A 26,850-nucleotide genomic window follows, 5' to 3' on the forward strand; every position below is an offset into this window, starting at 1 on the left:
AAATGAAAGTGTCAATGCCCAAACCCAATCCATTATGGCCCAACCACTGCTTTGGTGCCTCTGCAGATACAACTCAGCACACAAACACAATATAATTGTTCCTGCTCCTTCTAGTATCAGCAGTGTATCCAGCACCACAATCAGTAGCTCCCCAACTACTCCCCCATGTAGGAGTGTCCAAACCAGGGGTGGTGTTGCCACAGGTGGAAAGGGGGTTTGTAGCAGGAGCCAGGCCAAAAAGCCTTAATTATGCTCCAAATGTATTGTTGTCTTTATTTTACATACATTTATATTTTCAAATGAATCATACAATTGCAGTAATGCCATTAATGTATATGTGTACATGTTGATCAAGAGCATAAAAAAGTTTGGCTACTCTAACATGCATTTTCGGCTTTTTTTCATACCATTACATAATAATTATTGCTTTGAAATATGTTACACTTCACTAGCACTTATGTGAAGTTACAATACATGCACCAAAAACTATAACTACATTTCCAATGTTACGTTTGTTCACCATATTTAACAGGGTCTCTGGTACCCATCACCGCGTTCACCACTCCGGCGCTGCTTGCGGCGATCAACTCCCAGGTCAGTGCGCCTCCCCTTGCATCAGCCCGCCCCGCTCAGCTCCCCATATGCCGCGTCCCCCGCCCGCCTCCAGGCTGCACATAAGATTTACCAAATCTTATGTGCAGCCCGTCCCACCTCCCGACCCGATGCCCACGGGACCACGCATCGGGTCGGATGGCATGTCTGCACATACGATTTGGGCCGATTTCACTGCCGATCCTTCCGAATCGGGTGAAATCGGGCCCAAATCGCACAATGTATGGGGCCTTAACACTAAAGCAATCAGTCATTCTTATCCTGCAATCAGGACCGTTTTAAAGGGGGGGTTTAATTTTTTTTTATATAGCTAAAGGTTTTGTGCATGGGAGTGGGGTAATGCTCCAGCTTCACCTATATGTCAATGTAACAATGATTAATGGTGCTGAGCATGGGGTGCCAAGGCAGACTGACTGGGAGTTGACTAAGTCCTATGACACTTTGCACAAGAGGGCAGAAGCTGAGAGGTTTGTGCGGAGCTCTGATTGGTGGAGCTCATTACATGCTCCCCAGGCCCATGGAGGACCGCAGCAGCAGCAGCCTAGTCATGGGAGGGTTTTTAATCAGAGGCAGCACTGAGCCTGTGATGTCTCCTACAGTCCTACAGAGTACCACTCTGGATTCCAATAATGACGCTAGGCAGGTCTCACACAACGATTCCGTTTAGTAAGATAAACTTTTTTCAAGTGTACAAAAATTACAAAATATGACATACCTTGATAGTGTACTAAACTCCCGCCGTGCTGGCTGCAGACCGCAGCGGGACCACGCACCCGCTCGTCTGCGGCGCCAAAGAATGACATCATCACGTCCCACGCTCCGCCAGTGCAGCAAACCCGTAACCATCGTGACCATCAGGCGTCCTACAGTGGGACAATAGCATTATAAAAGACACTGCTGCTTAAACAATTATTGCAATAACAACTGCGCTTACTCTATGTGCCCCCTCATATAGCCTCTGTTATGGGTCACCTGGCAAATTGAACCTAGGTGTTTTTTAAATTTCTAAGTGAAATTTCCCAAAAACTGCTTTGAGGTGCACACCACCAGGTCCAGAGGTACCTTGTTGGCGAATTTGACACAGACACGCACACACACATTCTTCAACTTATTATATAGAATACAACTAAAGTATAATATGGAGCTGCATACATTTAATTAAAGAAAGCAATGCAATCCTAGGCTGACATTTAGCCCACGCTGGGTGGAAGTGCCCAGTTTATAAATCCATTTAGGTTCACATCTTAGAAGTTTACCAGACCTGTCTCCCTACCCCATGAAACATAAACCATAAAAAACGTATAAACTCCCATTACAGGACCGGTGTTATTTTATGGGGATGTTGTCTGCTTCCTGGGGACTGCACTGCCACTGCAGCTACCTGTATTCTCCTCCTCTGTCCTGCTGTGCCCCCCGGATTATAGTGGTCAGCTCTATGCTGGGTTCTAGCACGGCTTGCTTAAAACAAGTATTTTTGCCAATTGACTTTTTGGGGATATTTTATTGACTTTATATGTTTTTATGGTTTCTTTTTTTTATCTTTTAAGACTTCTTATTGCCTTTTTAAAAAAAAAAAGCACTTTGTTATGTGGATTATTCTTTAGAGAACACACAGACCTTTTAACATTTTGTGGAAATAATTATTTATATGTCCAGTATTCTCTAAAAAAGAACTCGGCGCTGTAGTTTTAGTTTCATATTTTTTGAATTTATTATTGTGTTGATAGTTCTGAGAGTTGAATTTGGGTTAAATCTTCAGAGCTTGAGTTGTATTATCATTTTGAATTTTTAGGATGAAACATAAGTTTGGATATTAATTCACCTGTGCGATATTATATCCAATAATGCAAAGCAATGCTCATATATTTTAGGTGAGTCACTGCTGCAATATTTTGGAAACTAATAGTACTTTAAGTGAAATACAGTTGGGATTTAAGTAGTGAATAAAATAGGTTCTGTCTATCTATCTCCTATATATTCATAGGGTAGTGCTGCTCTTCTCCCTATGGGGGGGTTCTAGTGTTTTGCACACCGGGGCCACTAGGTGTCCGATGGAGAAGTTTCAGTGTTGCACAGTGTGGGTGCGCACAGCCATGAATGCTGACATTACTGTGATGTTTCATGCTGCCAAATCTAAGGGCCACTACTCTGCTTATTCTTCTTGCCCTCTCTGCTGCTTTTGACACTGTGGACCACCCTCTCCTTCTCCAAATCCTTCACTCCCTTGGTCTGCATGATACTGCTCTCTCCTGGCTGTAGTACCTCTTTGATCATTCCTTCTTGGTCTCCTCTCATGAACTACCCCCCCCCCCCCCACTTCCACTAACCGTTGGTATCCCACAAGGTTCTGTTCTTGGTCCTCTCCTTTTTTCTCTCTCTACATCCTCTTTAGGTGACCTCATTAGTTTTTTTGACTTCCAATATCATCTCTATGCTGATGATTCTCAAATCTACCTTTCATCTCCTGACCTTTCCCCCGCTCTCCTCACTCGTATATCCACCTGTCTCTCTGCTAACTCTTCCTGGATGTCCCAGCGCTTTCTCAAACTTAACATGTCCAAGACTGCGATGATCATCTTCCCACCCTCCCGCACAACCTCACATCTCACAATCTCATTATCTATTATTGGCACGACTATCACCTCTAGCTCCCAAGCACGCTGTCTTGGAGTAATCCTTGACTCCTCCCTCTCCTTCAAACCACATATTCAGTACCTCTCACAAACCTGCCATTTTCATCTCAAAAATCTTTCCAGAATTAGACCTTTTCTCACCCAAGATGCCACTAAGACCATTATCCACTCACTGATCATATACAGGCTGGACTACCGCAATTTCCTCCTAACTGGTATCCCTGACAAATGCCTGTCCACTCCAATCTATCCTCAATGCTGCAGCCCGACTCATCTTCCTCGCCAAATGCTCTACCTCCACCTCCCCTCTTCTACAAGCCCTTCACTGGCTTCTCTTCCCTTTCAGAATTCAATTCAAACTTCTCACACTCACTTACAAACCCCTCACCCACTCCTCTCCCATTACATCTCTGACCTTATATCCCTTTACACTCCCAATCGTCCCCTTCGCTCGGCTAACACCTGTCGGCTTTTCTGACGACTTATTCCCTCCTCCCACTCCTACCTCCAAGATTTTTCACGTGCTGCTCCCTTACTCTGGAATACTCTACCTCTCCCCCTCAGACTCTCCACTTCTATACAGAACTTCAAACGGGCTCTTAAGACCCACTTCTTCACCAAACCCAGCAAACTGTCCTTCTAACCTTCTGTTCCTCGCCCTATCTACCCCTCTTATGTCACCCCTGTCTGTTTGCCCCCCCCCCTCTTTAGAATGTAAGCTCTCACGAGCAGGGACCTCTTACCTCATGTGGATATCCTTTCTTACTTCAGTAGTCTTCCACTGCACCAAAGCATGCTGTTTGCTGCCACCTGGATACTTATGTTGCAGTAATTGGCTGATGTTCATTTACCCTGTATTTGTCCTGTATTATCCTCAACTGTAAAGGTCCCCATACATCTACAGATCGATTGTCAGATTGGGCTGGTTGGAACAAAATCCTGTCAATGGATGAGAGCAAATTACATCTGACCATTTGCTTTGAATTGCTGGAAAACTGCCAAAAACTGCCATTCAGATATTACCAGGATTTTGTTCCAACCAGCCCAATCTGACAATCGATCTGTAGATGTATGGCAGCCTTTAGTCATTTATTATGTGTACTCTGTAATTGGGCGCTGTGGAACCCTTGTGGCGCCATATAGATAAAGGATAATAATAATTTTTTGATGAGCTGATAACGACCACAAAAGATTAGTTAATGTTCATTATGAACCTTTCATAAGACAGACTCACAAATACATTCAGCAATAAACAACATTATAGGCAGCAGTGTCTTCATTTTAAAATTATTTTTTTTATCAGGTTTTGTATATGTGTCTATTTAGAGTATAGTTTAGCATTAAATCATTGGGAGGTTACTGTTGCTGATATGCAGGACGGGACTTTCTGCTGACTCTCTGTCTGGACAATAGGTGACTCCTAAAACAAAAGGTCCCTTTGGTGACATAACAGGAGGCCAGAGGCTGCTGTGATCTAATTACAATACAAGGTGTTACCCTGCCAGGGTGTAATTAGCATTTCCCATTGTAGTAAGTAACTTTAGGAATATTTACACCTCATTTACAAGACAAGGAGCTGGGCAGGAGGAGCTGCTGTGGTGAAGCACTGTATACTAATGTTATGTGACCCTAATTTACATGTTACCATGGGCCTCAGATCCCTAGCAGCTCTAGTTATCTGGGTACTGACTCCAGTGTAATATTGGACGCTGGCAAAATCAGGCCGCGTTTGAGTGTATATTCTGGCACTGAGTGCTCTGCTATGTTGGGGACATCATACCTAAGGCACCGGGATCAGTTATGCAGTATGCAGTAAATGCCAGAACCATAATATATATAATAATGCTGGGCTACTGAAGGGTGGAAGTTCAGCAGAAGTCAGATGGCAGCTGCACTGCACTTGCCAGGTAAAGGGAGGGCAAATGGGATCAGTACTCCTGGGCCACCCTCTAGCTAGGGGCCCCCTGTGGTTGGAATGTATTTTTCACATCAGTAATGACAAGTGCAAGGGGTCCCCCTGTCGAAAATTCCCCGGGCCCCCTGAAGGCTTAATCTGGCACTGCCTTATGGCAGAAATCAGGCTGAAAAGCAGGCGGAAGTGATGTATGAAAGCATTTCATCTCCTTGGCAACACTTTCCTCTGCTAACTGCCCCTGCTCACACTCCTCTCCTAACATAGGCGAATCTAGAAAAATGCTAATGGGTGGCGCGCAAAAAGGGTGTGTGGCCTAATTTCAGGGTGTGTGGCTTAATAATATATATATATATATATATATGTCTATTTCTATTATAGTTTAGCACTGAATCATTGTGAGGTTCCTACTGACTTTCTGCTGACTGGCTGCCCAGACAATAGGTGACTCCTAAACAAAGATCCTTTGGTGACATAACAGGAGGCCAGAGGCTGCTGTGATCTAATTACAATACAAGGTGTTACCCTGCCAGGGTGTAATTAGCATTTCCCATTGTAGTAAGTGGCTTTAGGAATATTTACACCTCATTTACAAGACAAGGAGCTGGGCAGGAGAAGCTGCTGTGGTGAATGACTGTATACTAATGTTATGTGACCCTAATTTACATGTCACCTCTCAGTGTAAGAATTTCTGCAGGGCATCCTGGGAACTACTGGGGAGAGATGGGGAGGAGTGACTATAAATAGGCTGTATCAGGCCACTGGGAGCTGAGGGAGGAGCTGCTGGACCAGTTACTGGTTGGAGAGCTGGGAGGACAGAGGAGTAAGAGCGACAGAGGAAGGATCCCCAGAGTAAGGTGATTATATTATACATAAGAATATACTGATACCTGAAAAAACCTTTGTAGATATAATTAGGCAGACATTTTCTTGTTATCGATACTTCATAAGATTTACCTGGAGCAAATGGCTCTTTCATAATTTATTACATATTACTCTGTGCATCAGGTTAGCATATATATATATATATATATATATATATAGATAGAGGGAAGATCCGGCACATCAGGTCTTAGGTATAGCCAAGTTCAGTTAATGCGCCCCGGTGCCAGCGATGGGGACCTTGCAGCCCCTGGTATATGCAGAGAGGGACAAAGGGCACTCAGGATCTTTTAAGGGTGAAAGCAAGAGACTGTTTATTCAGTCATGCAAAAAACGTCCGTCTACGTTTCGGGGTCTCCCCCTTCGTCAGGACAGGTTAATGGTGAAGTGAACAGTGATACAAAACAACAAGTTTAAATAAGCTCAGTGACTTACCCCCTCCTGCAGACTGCGCTCTCTCACGAAGGCTGCTGGGCATACTTCCGGGTCTGGCCGCGCCGTGATGACGTCACTGTGATTGACAGTGTCATCCCTCCGGCGTGTCATAGCGGGGCTGGCCTGCAGTCACGTGGGGCGGGGCTGTGGAGGCAGACAAGCTACATCAGATTACAGACATCGTGGCAGTGTTGTCAAAATAAGAAGATGCATACATAAAAGGGATCAAGGACATAATTTTCAATTTATCGTCTACACCGCTTTCCACCGCAGAGATGCAAGTCCTCAGCCGAGGTCTTTCTTTTGTTCCATCCAGAGGCCCGGATAAATTCCGGTGGACAGTGGACACCTATAAGTTTCACAGAACTCTGAAACTCAAAGAGTACTTTTTCAAAAACCCGGCCCCAGCAGCTGAAGAAACTCTACCTATGTCTATAAAAAATCTTGGCCCAAGGTCCAAATTCGACCCACAGTCGACTAATGCCTCCATAAAAACTTTTTCCCGTTTATTGGGCTCTGCTATTCCCAACCCCCCTCCTCAGGTATTCCCCAACTTACCTGCAGCTGAGAGAACCGCTCTTAAGGAGCTTAGCCAGCGCACAGATATCATAATCCGCAGCGCGGATAAGGGGGGAGCTATAGTGGTTATGGACACCTGCTACTATAGAGAAGATTGCTATCGCTTATTACACGACTCCAACACTTACGAGAAACTTAAGGGAGATCCCACCGTTAAGTTCAAGCAGACCTTAGACACCTTGTTGTCGACTGCTAAAAGTAACGGCATTATTTCCGACACAGTGTATAGAAAGTTGACCACGGCCTTCCCTGTCATACCTCTTTTCTACAGCATTCCCAAGTTACACAAGGACGCACAGCGCCCTCCTGGCAGACCCATCATTTCTGCCAGGGGGTCGCTGTGCGAACCTATCGCGGTGTACCTAGACACCTACCTACAACCCTGTATCCAAAACCTCCCGACGTACTTGCGTGACTCCACCACTCTTTTACAGAAATTCCTCAATCTCAGTACTGACATGACTGACGTCTCACTGGCGACTCTAGATGTCACTAGCCTTTACACCTGTATCCCGCATGGTGAGGGGGTACAGGCAGTGACCACGCTTATTCGTGACAACCCATTGTACCACGGACCTGCTGTCGACTTCTTCACGAAATTGTTAAGTCACACACTGACACACAATTACTTCTTTTTTGACGGAGGCTATTATTTGCAAAGGACAGGGTGTGCGATGGGTTCCCCAGTAGCCCCGTCCTTTGCAAATGCCTACATGTGGCAGGTTGAGAAGGGTCTTTTTCTTGACAATCCCCGTGTTAATTCCTGTATGGATCTTTACGTAAGATATATAGATGACCTCTTCATCTTATGGAGAGGTCCTCTAATCCCGCTCTCTGAGCTGGTAGATACTCAGAACAATTCTGCCCACCCCATCAAGCTCTCGCTTTCCACCAGCAGCAGCAACATTCCCTTTCTGGATCTATCTGTTTCCATCACTGAGGGTCAGTTACACACATCCTTATTTGTGAAGCCCACGGATCGCAATACGCCATTGCGTCACGACAGTTTTCACCCCCGCAATACTGTTGAAAGTCTGCCCTACTCTCAATTTTTGAGAGTGTGCAGAATCACAGATACCACCAGTGAGACAGATAAACAACTTAACATCATGATTAAAAAATTTGAGCAGAGGGGTTACCCCAAAACGGAATTATTGCAGGCTAAAGCAAAAGCATTGGCTCAGAACCGCTCTGACCTTATTGCCAAAAATAATCCCAAAATCAAACCTCCCAGTATTCCCTGGGTTAATGACTATAGCTCCACCAGTTTAAACACATCCCGCAAAGCCAAGCAATGGTGGGATATTGTTAAAAGTGATCCAGACCTCCCCATGTTTCGGAACACCAAGCTCATGCCCAGCTACAAGCGTGGCCCTAATTTGAGAGATTTATTGATTAAAACCGAAATCACCAACTTTGACGTACAGACTCGCAACATCAGGCCCATGAGAACAGGGTGCTACAGGTGCTTAGGCTGCACAACATGCAGCTACCTGGTCACCTGCAAAGAGATAGCCCACCCATTTTCGGGAAAGAAATTTAAGATCAAATGGCCGTTAACATGCACTACTAGTCACGTCATTTACGTTATCCAATGTCCATGTGGGCTCAATTATGTCGGCAAAACCGACTGTACCTTCAAGGTACGCATGGCACAACACCGAAGTGCCATTAGGGCGGCGCTTGCAACGGGCAAGAGCGAACAACCTGTGGCCCGTCACTTTGCCCGGGCTAAACATAACATGGCCATGCTTCGCTACAGAATTGTGGATCACGTTCCTGCATCTATCCGTAGGGGGGACAGATCAAAAAAACTTCTCCAATTAGAGTCACAGTGGATCTATAAATTAGACACACTGGCACCCAAAGGCCTCAACGAGTCCTTGGGGCTCCACAACTTTCTCTAAATAAACCCACGCCGACCCTTCTCCTTCTCATACAGCCTCCTTGACAGCAGACACCCTGCTCAGGTTTCACCCGTTTATTGGCCTTAGCCATTTGGGCTGCAGATTTACACACAGTCCTAGGGGCACTTTTGACCCCCTCAGCATGTTTCCACTTAGCAGCGTTATTTCTACATGCAGTGAGTGCTGTGAGCACCACCTACTCTCATGCCACAGACATGTAGGACAGCTTTACTCCAGTAGTTTAGCATAACCTTTGGGTTTTTAACCAATATTTGCTTTTTTCTCATATTTCATTTCTTGTTTTGCCCACTAGATGTCAGCACTTCCTCACTTGTTATTTATTGTGTGATCGTTTGGATTGATTCACTAATGTATTTGCATGCTTTTTTCTAGGTGCTGTGCTCCGGATGTTTCATACACTGTACCAGTATGCTTTTTATGTATGCATCTTCTTATTTTGACAACACTGCCACGATGTCTGTAATCTGATGTAGCTTGTCTGCCTCCACAGCCCCGCCCCACGTGACTGCAGGCCAGCCCCGCTATGACACGCCGGAGGGATGACACTGTCAATCACAGTGACATCATCACGGCGCGGCCAGACCCGGAAGTATGCCCAGCAGCCTTCCTGAGAGAGCGCAGTCTGCAGGAGGGGGTAAGTCACTGAGCTTATTTAAACTTGTTGTTTTGTATCACTGTTCACTTCACCATTAACCTGTCCTGACGAAGGGGGAGACCCTGAAACGTAGACGGACGTTTTTTGCATGACTGAATAAACAGTCTCTTGCTTTCACCCTTAAAAGACCCTGAGTGCCCTTTGTCCCTCTCTGCATATACCAGGGGCTGCAAGGTCCCCATCGCTGGCACCGGGGCGCATTAACTGAACTTGGCTATACCTAAGACCTGATGTGCCGGATCTTCCCTCTATCCATATGTATGTGCATGCTGCCAGATCCTTAGAGGCAGCTAGCACAGGATACCAGGCACCAGGCGAGCCTATTTCACCCTGCTCAGACCATCTTTCTCCCATCTCCTGCATCTACAACCATCCTCCCCCCAGTGTGAAGGGTTGAGGCGACACAGGAGCTACTAACTTCTGTTGTTTACCCACGCTGTTTTGCTGACTGAGCATGTCACAGACTGAACCTGAATTCCCTGCAGCAGCAGCATACGTGTTACAATGTGACAACGTGGATCACCACAGCTATTCGGAAGCTGAAGCAGACGATATCCTATGCAAGGACCCTGCTTTCAACGAATCGGACATCACCACTAACGACGACATCTACAAAGAGCTATTCAAACTCAAGAAAAGAGAATTGGACTTTCTCTATCACGCCCGCACACTATCCGACTACTATAGGAATAAACAAATACCCAGGGGATTTAGGGTGCATAATACCCCCACTATAGGTCGGTATAGTGTGCCTTTTTGCAAAAGGTGGATATCCATATTGAACAAGTGTTCTATGGATCTTATGCTTTTAGTAATTGAAGAATCCAAAAAAGAACACTCCATTACCCAGGCTAAAATCACCTCCTTTGAAGCCACCAACCTAGCCTCCTTGACTGCTGACCCATCCACCAAGTGGCTGGATAAGCTTACAGCCCAGGTTGAATCGTACAAAACGGAACTCTTACGTTTCAAAAAGGACAAACTAAAAAAAGTACAGCTCGACTACGAGCAACACGCGGTCTATCCGTGGTTGGGCAGCACCACAAGGACATCCACCCGGGGCAGATTTGGAGGGCGCTCTGGTTACCGACAGCGCTTTGTCAACTCCAGCACGTCTGGAAGCGACACTGACACAGCTCGCAGAGGAGGTCCCACCACTAGCCGCGGTCCAAGCCCTTTAGGGGTCAACACCAGAGCCGGGGGCAAAACCGGCCCAAAAGACCCACAAGGCGAGGAGGCAAAAACCGCCGCAAAGTCCAGACGCAAGCCACCGAAGGGATCAAGGACATAATTTTCAATTTATCGTCTACACCGCTTTCCACCGCAGAGATGCAAGTCCTCAGCCGAGGTCTTTCTTTTGTTCCATCCAGAGGCCCGGATAAATTCCGGTGGACAGTGGACACCTATAAGTTTCACAGAACTCTGAAACTCAAAGAGTACTTTTCCAAAAACCCGGCCCCAGCAGCTGAAGAAACTCTACCTATGTCTATAAAAAATCTTGGCCCAAGGTCCAAATTCGACCCACAGTCGACTAATGCCTCCATAAAAACTTTTTCCCGTTTATTGGGCTCTGCTATTCCCAACCCCCCTCCTCAGGTATTCCCCAACTTACCTGCAGCTGAGAGAACCGCTCTTAAGGAGCTTAGCCAGCGCACAGATATCATAATCCACAGCGCGGATAAGGGGGGAGCTATAGTGGTTATGGACACCTGCTACTATAGAGAAGATTGCTATCGCTTATTACACGACTCCAACACTTACGAGAAACTTAAGGGAGATCCCACCGTTAAGTTCAAGCAGACCTTAGACACCTTGTTGTCGACTGCTAAAAGTAACGGCATTATTTCCGACACAGTGTATAGAAAGTTGACCACGGCCTTCCCTGTCATACCTCTTTTCTACAGCATTCCCAAGTTACACAAGGACGCACAGCGCCCTCCTGGCAGACCCATCATTTCTGCCAGGGGGTCGCTGTGCGAACCTATCGCGGTGTACCTAGACACCTACCTACAACCCTGTATCCAAAACCTCCCGACGTACTTGCGTGACTCCACCACTCTTTTACAGAAATTCCTCAATCTCAGTACTGACATGACTGACGTCTCACTGGCGACTCTAGATGTCACTAGCCTTTACACCTGTATCCCGCATGGTGAGGGGGTACAGGCAGTGACCACGCTTATTCGTGACAACCCATTGTACCACGGACCTGCTGTCGACTTCTTCACGAAATTGTTAAGTCACACACTGACACACAATTACTTCTTTTTTGACGGAGGCTATTATTTGCAAAGGACGGGGTGTGCGATGGGTTCCCCAGTAGCCCCGTCCTTTGCAAATGCCTACATGTGGCAGGTTGAGAAGGGTCTTTTTCTTGACAATCCCCGTGTTAATTCCTGTATGGATCTTTACGTAAGATATATAGATGACCTCTTCATCTTATGGAGAGGTCCTCTAATCCCGCTCTCTGAGCTGGTAGATACTCAGAACAATTCTGCCCACCCCATCAAGCTCTCGCTTTCCACCAGCAGCAGCAACATTCCCTTTCTGGATCTATCTGTTTCCATCACTGAGGGTCAGTTAAACACATCCTTATTTGTGAAGCCCACGGATCGCAATACGCTATTCCGTCACGACAGTTTTCACCCCCGCAATACTGTTGAAAGTCTGCCCTACTCTATATATATATATATATGATAGTGAAGAGACAACAGCGGCACTCTGGGGATTTTTTGAAAAAATATATTTTCAGCAAAAAAGCTTCCAACGTTTCGGGGTATATGACACCCCTTTGTCAAGGTTATATATATATATATATATATATATATATATATATATATATATATATATATATATATAGAAAAAAGGGGAGATCAGAGTGCGCTAATAGACCAATAGATGTCACTTAGTTAAAATATATTTAATACAAAATACACATAAAAAGTACATATAATTTATGTACAATAAAAACCCTTCAATGGGTATAACAAAATATACAGTAGGTGAACATCAATAATTGCTCAGAGATTCCATAATCATAAACAGAAGGCCCAACGCGTTTCGTCTGAACCAGACTTCATCAGGGGCAGAAATTGCGGTCAGCAGTAACTATGGATGTTCAGTATAGATAATATTATGACTCAGATGTCAATAAGACATAATCCAGTAAATTGCCGCAATCGGAGAAAAGAGTATTCGGGCTTGAAATAACCAAAATAATGGTGATAGCCAGATGTAACAGAATCCTCAAATTAACATTAATAATGTCAGGAGCAGTAGCATACAGCAGGAGTTCACCAGTGTGAATGCATTCACACTGGTGAACTCCTGCTGTATGCTACTGCTCCTGACATTATTAATGTTAATTTGAGGATTCTGTTACATCTGGCTATCACCATTATTTTGGTTATTTCAAGCCCGAATACTCTTTTCTCCGATTGCGGCAATTTACTGGATTATGTCTTATTGACATCTGAGTCATAATATTATCTATACTGAACATCCATAGTTACTGCTGACCGCAATTTCTGCCCCTGATGAAGTCTGGTTCAGACGAAACGCGTTGGGCCTTCTGTTTATGATTATGGAATCTCTGAGCAATTATTGATGTTCACCTACTGTATATTTTGTGATACCCATTGAAGGGTTTTTATTGTACATGAATTATATGTACTTTTTATGTGTATTTTGTATTAAATATATTTTAACTAAGTGACATCTATTGGTCTATTAGCGCACTCTGATCTCCCCTTTTTTCTATGTCTATGTGATTGGGTCTTTGCTAACAGAGGACCCTTCAGAGGTGCTGCTCTTACTCTATTAGCGCAGGAAAGGGTTTTTTCCTTTTTTATATATATATATATATATATATATATATATATATATATATATATATATATATATATACTGTAAATGAAAGTATGACAATGTTATATATTTTATAGTGATAAATATTATTATTATTATTATTATTATTTTACCATTGCCTAGTTTTAGGAATGTCTGAGGAGAGCAGAAGACGACGTTCTCTGTCTTTGACCGAGGATGGAGAAACTTCACATCCACAAAGGACACAAAGTGCAGATGGCCAAGAATCCCCAGAAGAAGGAAGCAGTACAAGGGCACCAAATTTCAGTGATGAAGAGATGGAAGCTCTCATCGACCAGATAAGTGCTGTAACCCATCAGCTTTTTGGTTCACAGGCCAAGAATGCACATCACCAATTCGACAAGAAAACATGGGAGAAGATTACAAACGCTGTTTCCTCAGCTGGAACTACAGAACGGAATGTTTCAAGCTGCAAGAAAAAGCTCCGTGACTGCAGGCGGGTGACACGCCAGAAAATCCAGGCTGGGAAAAAGCTTTGTAAGGATTGGGAAAAAAAGTTCAAGGAGTACTTCCAGCTGGCCAGACATGAAGACATGGCTGGACCTAGTGGTACAGGTAAATCTCTATATATTTTTTTTATTTTTCTGTGTTTGTAAAACTTTAAACAAATTAAATGCTCTATTTTTTTTAAAATAAACAGCAACTCTGCAGAAAAACAGGAAAAAAGGATCAACACCAAATAGGGATGCTATGATGAAGAAACAAGCAACACCGAAGAGATCTGCATCAACACTGCCAGAGTCAGAAGGTGAGGGGTGGTTTTTGTTGTTGTAGTGTGTTCATTTTTCTAGTTTTATTTTAATATAAAGTTCTTTGAAACCTTTATGTCATTTTTATTTTACTTTGTGTTTGTGTTTCAGAACCTGGAAGAAAGAGAAAGAGAAGAGACAGATGGATGTCAGGTGAAAAAACTGTGCAGGGGATGGCAGCCACTCTGCAAGAGAACGGAGCCAGTGTGCAGGAGACCGGAGCCACTATGCAGGAGATGGCAGCCACTGTGCAGGAGAACGGAGTCAGTGTGCAGGAGAACAGACTCAGTGTGCAGGAGAACGGAGCCACTGTGCAGGAGATGGCATCCACTATACACGAGTCTGAAGCCACTTTACAGGAGGCCAGAGCCACTGTACCGGATACTGGAGCCAGTGGGCCTGAAATTGGTATTTTTGACTTTAATTTTCACACATAATCATTGTTTTATTTTTGCCAATACTTCTTTATAATTACTTCTAATTGTCTCTAAGGTCAAGAGGGATTTTTGAATATTATGCCAAGCCTCAATCTCATCCATGGGACATTTCACCGCATGGATCACCAAAGGAGAGAAGATGTCCAGAGGTTGGACAATCGTTTGGACCAGATGCAGCAACTCTTGCTTGAAAACTTGCAGCACATGGAGCAGCAAAGGAGAGAGGATGTCCTGAGGTTGGACAATCATTTGACCCAAATGCAGACAACCTTGGAACAGATAAGGGCAACACAGGTAGCCCACGGTATTGCATTGGCTACTGTTGGGTCGTTCTATGACCGAATGTCTGAAAATCAGGCAGTGACCACTTTGCAGGGTCAACAAATGCAGCAAAGTATACAACAGATGATGGCTATGCAGTATGAGTCAGTGACCAACACAAGAATGATAGCAACCAGCCTGCAGCTGCTGACAGAAGGTAGACTAATATACGCAGGATCTCCACCATCCACAACCAGCACCGAACATCCACATGAGGTATACAATATACAAAGAGCACAACAACAATCAAGATCAAGTTCAGAAGAGCAACACCCAAGTTCCTACAATGAGATCCTAGACCTGCGTGTTAGACTTTAGTATGCTAATTGGCAGCTCAGAAGACATACAGAAGAGGAGGAGCAGGGATCCCAACAGCAGCAGGAAATACAAGAGGGGAAGAAGCAAATAATGGGTGCAAAAAATAACTATCAGGAAGAAATCAAGTAGGCGAACAATAGAATAACAAGAGTAGCTGAGCAGAATTGTCCTTTTTTATTTCTTTGCTGTTCTATGGAAATTTTTGAATGGAAGAAGCCGGCTGCGAGGAGGTCATGCCAGGGTCCAGCCTGCAAGGAAATAACAGAAGAGGCTTTAAAGCCCACCAAAAGACGGTAAGCAGAATGGTCAGACAGTGACAGTGTTATAGTGTTGGGTATTAACTGCACTTAAGACTACTTCTTCCTCCTTTTTAGAAGCCAGGAACATCAGGAAGTCTCACCACAGAAGAAGGCAGCTATGAGGAAGACATGATTGGGTCCAGCCTGCAAAGAAAGAACAGCAGAGGCTGGCATAGAGCTTTAAAGCCCACCAAAAGCTGGTAAGCGGAATGGTGAGACAGTGACAGTGTTTTAGTGTTGGGTATTAGTTGCACTTAAGACTACTTCTTTCTCCTTTTTGGTAGTCAGGAACATCTGAAAGCCTCACCACAGAAGAAGGCGGCTACAAGGAGGAACTATGGAACAGCCTGCAAGGAAAGAACAGAAGAGGTTACTAAAGAATACCCACCAAAAGAATACAATCCTTGCGGAGAAATAAACAAGGATAATATAGAACATGTTGAGAAATGCAGTCTTGGATGTTGAACAATGACTGAAAAAAATAAATAAATAAGAAAACACACAACTATGGACTTATAAATAATGTGTAATTACAAAAAATGGCATCCATAATTATTTAAAAAAGTATTTACTGCTAAGTCTTAGAAAAGGGAAGATTATATGTTTACAATATATGACTCTGTAGGTTTTAGCAATAGAAAATGTACAAAATAAAATTGAAATATTGAACATATTGTATTTGCTTTGTGACGTACCAGTATTGATGTGATGCACAAATTGTTATACAACCAAAGAAATTTAAATGAAAGAAAAAATAAATATAAATAACATATAAACAGGTTTAAGAAAGGATAAAAAAAGGTGGAAAATGAACAATGTTTTATTAAAACTGGAGATGGAAGGCTAAGGCCAGTATATTCTCCATTGCATACATGGTACCAAGTTGATGAGGGCTTCTTCGAGAGCTTAATTTTCACACTTTGGGGATCTTCAAAAAATCAGAAGTGTTTTGTTTAATGTTAATTGTCACTGGTTGCTGCTTGTGCAGACCCAAAATAAAGATGTTGATGACTCATTTTTCTCTTCAAGGAATATATTGCACCTCCTATGTCGGCCCTACAACTTGTTTTTGTGGGATGGATCCACATTTTTTCATGGAGAATCAGATGTGATTTGTCTCAGTGGGTTAAGAAATGTGCTTACATTTGGTTAAGAAATAAAACTAATGAATGACGTGAGACATACTGATGCCAGAAATTGATTGCAATTACCATGGCGACAGTGAGGGGGCATAATCGCAACATCTTTATGTATAAAATATGTAATTTTGGAGGTGAATAGCAATAAAAGCATGAAGGATAGTAGAGGGTGTTCTGCATGGAGTGGGGGTGACAAGCACTTTGGGGCCCATTTATAATAGAATATAGGTGGCTAATTCCCCCAAAACAACCATTTTCGGGGGTTAGCCGCAAATATTAATCATCTGAATGTATGTAGGTGGGTTCACAGCAGGAATCTCCAGTCCATGCTGTAATCCCTCCTGTCCTGCTCACGGCCGCATTCCCCATAGGTTGTACAATATTCTAAAATATGCAATTGGATGATAAGTGGTCCCCTTTATGACAAGAAGTGCAGGGTGTCTAAAGGGTCTTGAAATCTAGGCCTTTGCTGGGACCTGTAGTTCCACCATTTCAAGTAGCAGCAGGGATCAGAGATTAACAGGGCAGCATCTCCAATTCAAAAGTTTGTATTTTATTTGTTATGGGTATGTAACAGAAACACTGAGCCTAGATAATGTTGGACAGTAACCATAAATAACCTTTATTCATGCTAACAGGGTAACTGAGTTGTATGTGTGTTTCATGAGTCAGGGGTTTAGACAGGAGGCAAAAGGAATCTAGAGACAAGTTGTCAACAATGGTTTTGTTATGATGGTAGTTAATTGAATTAGCTGTAATTGAATGTAGACCGAATGTGCCTGTGTAGTAGAGTCTAGTTCAAGGCACAAAAAAATCTGATATTGTACAAGCAGTGTGTGTGTGTGTGTGTGTGTGTGATTGGGGGGGGGGGTGGGGTTTGCTTGGTGGGTAATGATGACCTTGTGCATAGTTCAATGCACCAATTAATTAAGGGGTGTATATGAAAAAATTTGAAGTCTCTTGCTGTGGCGAAGTGGTGTCCAGGTACCCAAATATAGTGGGGGGGGGGGGGGGAAGAGGAGGGGTGAAATAGTGGGGGAATGTGTGAAGGAGTAGATGGGGTGTGCTTTAGGGTGTGAGAATTGTGGCTGTGGGGCTTGCTTCCCTGGTAGGCCTAGTCTGGGATAAAGGGTTGTCTGGGACCTGTAGTTCCATGACTATAGGTAGTAGAAGGGTGTGCGCCATGAGCAATGCCGGTCTTAACCTAGACAAGTGGCTGAGTGATGTGTACAGGTCAAGGTGGCCAGAAGTAGTGGGGCAGGGGGAGGGGAGCACTCATGGGTGTGATGGTTTAGGGCAAGTGTAGCAGGGTGGCTGTGGGGCTTGTATTCCTAATCTTGGAGAAAAGGATTGGCTGGGACCTGCTGAGCCAGGGTTTGTGCTATGAGCCATGCTGCATATTAAATTAGACAGGAGGCTAAGTGCTGGTGCAACAAGGCGTCCAAGTGCAGGCACCCAGAAATAGCAAGAAAGAAATAATGGGGGGACAGGGGGGAGAAGGGGTGCGCTCCTGTGACTGAAGGTGGCCAGCACTTTAGGGCAAGTGTAGCAGGCTGTCTAATTTTGCTGATAAGCAAAAACGTGCGTACATTTTTGCTTATCAGCACACCCTCCATGTACCATCTCACATGCAGCAGAGACACCATCCATGTACCATCTCACGTGCAGCAGAGACACCATCCATGTACCATCTCACGTGCAGCAGAGACACCATCCATGTACCATCTCACGTGCAGCAGAGACACCATCCATGTACCATCTCACGTGCAGCAGAGACACCATCCATGTACCATCTCACGTGCAGCAGAGACACCATCCATGTACCATCTCACTTGCAGCAAAGACACTATCCATGTACCATCTCACGTGCAGCAGAGACACCATCCATGTACCATCTCACGTGCAGCAGAGACACCATCCATGTACCATCTCACGTGCAGCAGAGACACCATCTAACATAGCCGACACCAGGCAGAGACATAAGTCCCCAACAGGGATTTATGGTCACAAGGGGATCTGTTGATACCCCCATTCCCGCAAGGGCTCTACCGGACAGCTAAGGACAACTCACCAAGTGAACACTCCACACTGTTATACACCAATTTGGTGGCAACAGTGCAATGTTGCAGCTAGACATTAACCCTGTGGTCGTTGGTAGAGACACAAGTGCACTTAGGATTTATGGTACTATGGGTATCTGTTGATTCCCCCATTACCGCAAGGGGTCTCCTACCCCACAAGTAGAACTGTCTCATTTGGGACTCATCTAGGCTGACTACCCCGGCCTCACAAGTCCAGGACCCCCTCCACACACCCTCATGCACCCCCCACTCCCCCCATCTAATGGAATACAGAGTGAGATCCTTCCAGTGACTAACCGGGGTCATCCCAGACACCCACGACCAGGACCACCCCACCACCGCCCTTGTTTGAAACCCCTTCACCACCCCCAGATACACTGTGTTTTCAATAAAGACACTTATTAGTACAACCACCACAGTCTGTTTTTCTTGTTCCTTCTTCTCTCTTTTTTGCTGACTCCACCCCCTCCCATATCCTACATAAGTGCTGCTAACCTACATGCTCATTGACAGGGGCTCCATGCTCATTACCAGGGGTTTCATGCTCGTTGCCATGTTGGATTGCATGCTCATTGCCATGGGGGAATTCAAAAAATCTGATATTGTACAAGCAGTGTGTGTGTGTGTGTGTGTGTGTGATTGGGGGGGGGGGGTGGGGTTTGCTTGGTGGGTAATCATGACCTTGTGCATAGTTCAATGCACCAATTAATTAAGGGGTGTATATGAAAAAATTTGAAGTCTCTTGCTGTGGCGAAGTGGTGTCCAGGTACCCAAATATAGTGGGGGGGGGGGGGGAAGAGGAGGGGTGAAATAGTGGGGGAATGTGTGAAGGAGTAGATGGGGTGTGCTTTAGGGTGTGAGAATTGTGGCTGTGGGGCTTGCTTCCCTGGTAGGCCTAGTCTGGGATAAAGGGTTGTCTGGGACCTGTAGTTCCATGACTATAGGTAGTAGAAGGGTGTGCGCCATGAGCAATGCCGGTCTTAACCTAGACAAGTGGCTGAGTGATGTGTACAGGTCAAGGTGGCCAGAAGTAGTGGGGCAGGGGGAGGGGAGCACTCATGGGTGTGATGGTTTAGGGCAAGTGTAGCAGGGTGGCTGTGGGGCTTGTATTCCTAATCTTGGAGAAAAGGATTGGCTGGGACCTGCTGAGCCAGGGTTTGTGCTATGAGCCATGCTGCATATTAAATTAGACAGGAGGCTAAGTGCTGGTGCAACAAGGCGTCCAAGTGCAGGCACCCAGAAATAGCAAGAAAGAAATAATGGGGGGACAGGGGGGAGAAGGGGTGCGCTCCTGTGACTGAAGGTGGCCAGCACTTTAGGGCAAGTGTAGCAGGCTGTCTAATTTTGCTGATAAGCAAAAACGTGCGTACATTTTTGCTTATCAGCACACCCTCCATGTACCATCTCACATGCAGCAGAGACACCATCCATGTACCATCTCACGTGCAGCAGAGACACCATCCATGTACCATCTCACGTGCAGCAGAGACACCATCTAACATAGCCGACACCAGGCAGAGACATAAGTCCCCAACAGGGATTTATGGTCACAAGGGGATCTGTTGATACCCCCATTCCCGCAAGGGCTCTACCGGACAGCTAAGGACAACTCACCAAGTGAACACTCCACACTGTTATACACCAATTTGGTGGCAACAGTGCAATGTTGCAGCTAGACATTAACCCTGTGGTCGTTGGTAGAGACACAAGTGCACTTAGGATTTATGGTACTATGGGTATCTGTTGATTCCCCCATTACCGCAAGGGGTCTCCTACCCCACAAGTAGAACTGTCTCATTTGGGACTCATCTAGGCTGACTACCCCGGCCTCACAAGTCCAGGACCCCCTCCACACACCCTCATGCACCCCCCACTCCCCCCATCTAATGGAATACAGAGTGAGATCCTTCCAGTGACTAACCGGGGTCATCCCAGACACCCACGACCAGGACCACCCCACCACCGCCCTTGTTTGAAACCCCTTCACCACCCCCAGATACACTGTGTTTTCAATAAAGACACTTATTAGTACAACCACCACAGTCTGTTTTTCTTGTTCCTTCTTCTCTCTTTTTTGCTGACTCCACCCCCTCCCATATCCTACATAAGTGCTGCTAACCTACATGCTCATTGACAGGGGCTCCATGCTCATTACCAGGGGTTTCATGCTCGTTGCCATGTTGGATTGCATGCTCATTGCCATGGGGGAATTCATGCTTGCGGAAACTGGAGGACAGCTGTGCGCCGGGCAGAAGCAGAGCTGGCCATAGCCAATTTTATGCCCTAGGCAAAATTTTGGCTGGTTCCCCCTATAATAGGTGTAAGGTTTGTGATGCACACAGGCCCCTGGGTCCAGGGTGCCCCACACACTGTACATGATGCACCCATTTCATTCTACTCACCTCTCTGTCGACCCAGCAGCACAATTGTAAAGATCACTGGGAAAATGTCTGCTGTGGCCATTTTCTTGTGATTCACACATGGGTGCTAGAGGTGTCCTCAAACAGCGCGGGCGCCATGTTTCTGAAGACAGGAACTCCCAAAAAATGAAATATGAATATTGGTAATATGAATATGGGCCACTATGTGATTTTTAATGTAAATATACATAACTACGAGCTGAGCAATGTAAATATGGGTCACTACGTGCTGTGCAATATCATTATGGGTCACTACATGCTGTGACCCATATTCACATTACACAGTGCATAGTGACCCATATTCACATAACACAGTGAGTTGTGGCCGATTTTCACATTACACAGCACATAGTGGCCCATATTCACATTACACAGCACATAGTGGCCCATATTCACATTACACAACACATCGTGAACCATAGTCATATTACACAGTGAGTAGTGGCCCATATTCACATTACACAGCACATAGTAGCCCATATTCACATTACACAGTGCAAAGTGACCCATAATCACATTACACAGCATACTGTATACCCATATTCACATTACACAGTGCATAGTGACCCATAGTCACATTACACAGCACATAGTGACCCATATGCACATTACACAGCACATCATGAATCAGTTTCATTACAGTGTGAGTAGTGGCCCATATTCACATTACACAGCACATAGTGACCCATAGTCACATTACACAGCACATCGTGAACCATAGTCACATTACACAGTGGATAGTGACCCATAGTCACATTACACATCATATAGTGACCCATATTCACATTACACAGTGCAAAGTGACCCATGGTCACATTACACAGCATATAGTGACCCATATTCACATTACACAGCACATCATGAACCAGTCACATTACACAGTGAGTAGTGGCCCATATTCCCATTACACAGCACATAGTGGCCCATATTCACATTACACAGTGCATAGTGACCCATATTCACATTACACAGCACATAGTGACCCATATTTACATTACACAGCACATAGTGGCCCATATTCACATTACACAGTGCATAGTGACCCATATTCACATTACACAGCACATAGTGACCCATATTCACATTACACAGCACATCATGACCCATAGTCACATTACACAGCCCATAGTGACCCATAGTCACATTACACAGCACATCATGACCCATAGTCACATTACACAGTGTGGGTGTAGTGACCTGTATTCACATTACACAGCACATTGTGAACCATAGACACATTACACAATGAGTAGTGGCCCATATTCACATTACACAGCACATCATGAACCATAGTCACATTACACAGTGCATAGTGACCCATAGTCCCATTACACAGCATATAGTGACCCATATTCACATTACACAGTGTGTAGTGACCCATAGTCCCATTACACAGCATATAGTGACCCATTATCACATTACACAGTGTGTAGTGACCTATATTCACATTACACAGCACATTGTGAACCATAGACACATTACACAATGAGTAGTGGCCCATATTCACATTACACAGCACATAGTCACATTACAGTGTGAAAACAAATATACAGCTTTTCTTTAAATTCATATCAATTATTTATTGTAGCATCTGATACCTTAGTACACTATATAACATATGCAATTACCTATCATGAATTTACTATGCCAACACTACTAGTTGGCTATCAATTAATTTTATAATTTATTACCTTTTAAATGTTTTTCTTATCACTAGTCACTTATTTTCACCATGTCTGTTTTACACCATTATTCTTCAGATTCACGTTTTTGAATTATATACACTTGTCATTACCAATATTATACCTTATTTGTACCAATATTCCTTTTTCTTTTCTCACCCTTCACTCAACTCATAAGCCCACCATTCTATTTCTTATTAAATAGTTTCCCTCATTTTGGATTAATATTTCAATCACTTTAGGCACTCAGTATTTGATAACAGGAAACTTGATGTCACTGTATCTTATATGCACCAATTAGAATTAATATAAGATCAAGATATCAGCACTCTTAAAATTATTATTAGATAAAATGAGTATTCAATGTACAGCCAGTATTAATGGGCTGGTTACTTATAAGGAATTACACATTAAGTTACACACAGAGTCATTCACTATTTATCTTTCTTTTTTTTTTTACGTGACAGGTAATCAATAAATTATACTATGTATCACCGCATCAGTCCAATTCAGAAGATCACTACAATAAGGTGATAGACAGGTTCCACAAACATGTTCCTTCAACCCCAGGAGTCCAGATAAAAGCAATGTTATTTTCCCTCACTTTCTTTTGACTTATATACATGTCTTGAACCCTAGACTGTGCAGTAACAGGACATTTAGTATCTATTGGGGTCACTACCATAAACGGATTCTGTTCTTCTCATTCCTGGCATAATCCTGATGATGACATTCCAAAAGTATGATAAATCAAATAGTCATAATCTTGATGAAGGTGACATGGATACTGTTAGAATTGGCTATATTGATACTTATGGTATGCGACAAACAACTCTTTAGAATGAGAATCTTTCTCCCCTTATTTTCAGGTGTAGGCAGGCATAAATTCTCTGATCAATCGGATGATTACATCCGCACATTAAATAGACTTTCTCTATTCTTAGGTTTGCTCTCTTGTTATTTATAGTTTTTTTTCCTTTAAGATGTGCCGCAAAAGATTAATTAAAACATATACTGTGTCAAATAGGTTGTACACACCTATAGGATGTCAGGGTAACATCTCACCAATCCGCTGCAAGATCTTCTGCATAGCGGGACGCTCATAGAACGCGGTAACTGTCAATATTTCTTGTGGACTGACAGCGATTAGCCGTGCCCACTGGCTGTGAGGTATTTAAGCAACTCCTGAGTTGGCCTGGAAAAAGCTGTAGCGAAGCACATGCCGGCTAGCGGTGTCGCTCACTGAACTCGCTCATATGACTAGGATTGCATTTTGATCTGTACCTTTTTATATCACATATACCGTTAGGGAGAGCCCCAGACTAGGAAAGCCACATTTCAAGTTCATTCATTATTGCCACGTGTTGGGGTTATATTGGGGTTGGGGGTTATATTACCCTGCGACACCAACAGGGTTATTCACAAAACAATCCCTACCTGGCATTATTTATACATAGTGGGAAGGATAACATAATAGGATAAATGAGAATTCATACGCCTTGGTTATATAACCAGACTATCGAAAATTAAGCCTCCATATGCTATGATATGCTCATGTCAATTAATCCATCACTTATTATGAATATACTAATTACCATGTAGGATGAGCCCTGACATTATGCACTTTAAGAGTTATTGATCTTAGCAGATAATAACTAGGAGGATACTCTTCTCTAGACTCATAGAGCTATCCCCACTTTCTATGAACTTACAAATAATCATTTAGGTCGACAGATATGTAGACCTTTCTAGTATTGCGTTGCACAGTGTGTCCCTATCTGCATAATAGACGTGTTAGGCAGACGCTTTCTGTAGAGATACATTGTTGCAGTGTAATATAACACTTAACTGTTACACACTAGAAGACACAGTTTATGTGATTTATTTGATTCCTCTGGTCATATGTGGTACTTACCCATTAAAGCTATAAGACCTTCAATGTGTATACTATGCACTGGTGCTAATATACATACAGGTCGACACACAGTTTTACTGTTCTAGCGCTATTGATCACAGTGTATCTCTAAATAAACCTGTGAAACAGAGAACATTTGTGGAGACACTTTGCTGCAGTATAACAACCCCTAGGTCGACACACATGTTGACTGCTCTCATTTTTTACCACAGTGTATCCCTATCTGCACAAAAAAACTGCTAGAGCAGACAATCTTTGGGGAGATACACTGTTGCAGTGTAATACAACACTAAATTGCTATACACTAGGAGATATAATCTGTGTGATTCATTTGTTTTTTTAGGCTATACGTGACACTTAATCCATTTAAGCATATAGGATCTTTTATGTGTATATCACTCACTGTGTTATTATACATTAACAAATTAATCATATAAGTCAACACGTATGTAAACCACTCCAGTACTGTTTATTACAGTGTATCCACATTGATACAATACATTTGGGAAGCAGAGTATCTCTGTGGAGGTACATCGGTGTAGTGCAAATTAACACTCACATGCAACACTCTGCCAGATACAATCTGTGTGATACATGTGACCTCTCAAGCCACATGGTGTACCCAATCCACTGCATTTATTAGACCTTCTGCATGTATACCACTCATTGGTTCCACTATACAATAAGAAACCCATTGTGGTTATACCCTACACCCCAATATTAAAGGCTTTACCTTATTAAGACACAGACAAACCAGACATTTGTTCAATTTATTTAATCAGTGTCAACGGGTACTACCTGTCAAACAGTGTATATTAATACAGTCAATAAATTGTTCTGAGTTAGTGAGCCACCGTTTTTTAAACATACCCCATTCATGTTGTTTTGTGTGTTTTTATATTTCACTATTCTTAATTATGTCAATAAAAGTTCATTTTTATTTGTGTAATTCCATTTAGGTGCACCACAATGAGACATTCCTTTCTTTCCTTTGTTTATGAGCATTCAATTTTTGTCTAGTGGTAGCAAACCTCCAATCAGTAAAGACCATAGGAATATAACGTTACAAAGAAGGGGTTGGTTCGATCGCACAGGAAATTTTTATATAGATGGATATAGATACCTTCAAATCACCATGAAGTTCAATATCACAATTAGGTGTAAGGTGTGCTACCGCCAAGCACTAGAGGGGAAACAACAGAGTGCTTTTTTTGCGGTGCACTAAGAAGAAAATGAATAGTAAAATGTAACTTTTAATAGGTATATGGTAAAAAACTACGCGAGCGCAGCGAGCCACCGAGCCCGAAGCGTGGCGAGCGCACGCTGATACCTGTGAAGCCCGCGAGGGGACGCAGGGATCTGTGAAGGTATCAGCGTCCGCTCGCCACGCTTCGGGCTCGGTGGCTCGCTGTGCTCGCCACACTAATCTATTCTCAACTCCACGCCGACGTGGATAGTAGGGGAATGAAAAGGTCGGAGGACGCGCACCGCCGCCCCTCGCGGGCTCGCTGCGCTCGCCACGCTTCGGGTTCGCGTCAATCGTGGGGGTGGCAGCCACAATGGGGGGCCATTATTTTTTACCCACATGATGGGGCCATACCCAATGAGAAATGGCCCATATTGGCCCTTTTACCATTTTTTACTATGTTAAATGGACTCAGTTTCAATGTTAAAAAAATATAACATTGAAGCCTATGGACACGATGGACCCGATTTCTCCATAGGCTTCAATGTTAAAATAATTTAACATTGAAGCCTATGGAGAAATCGGGTACATCGCGTCGGTCGCGTCGTGTGCGTTTTGGTATGCACCCGACGCGACCGACACAATTTTTTCCGACACGACCACCACGATAGAAATCGTGGTGGCCGTGCTAGGAAACAAGTACCACAATTTCACTGTTTTTATATATTAATATTACCCTAAAGGCCCATACACGCTAGAAGTTCCACACCGATGCCAAC

The 26,850-nt window shown here is 43.8% G+C and overlaps 1 pseudogene; it reads left to right on the forward strand.

Moving 5' to 3' along the window:
• The window catches only part of LOC146052156 (uncharacterized), a 47,277-nt pseudogene that overhangs the window by 1,111 nt on the left and 19,316 nt on the right, over positions 1–26,850 (forward strand).

This window comes from Crinia signifera, unplaced genomic scaffold, assembly GCF_055691185.1.
Source record: "Crinia signifera unplaced genomic scaffold, ASM5569118v1 HAP2_SCAFFOLD_109, whole genome shotgun sequence".
NCBI lineage: Eukaryota > Metazoa > Chordata > Amphibia > Anura > Myobatrachidae > Crinia > Crinia signifera.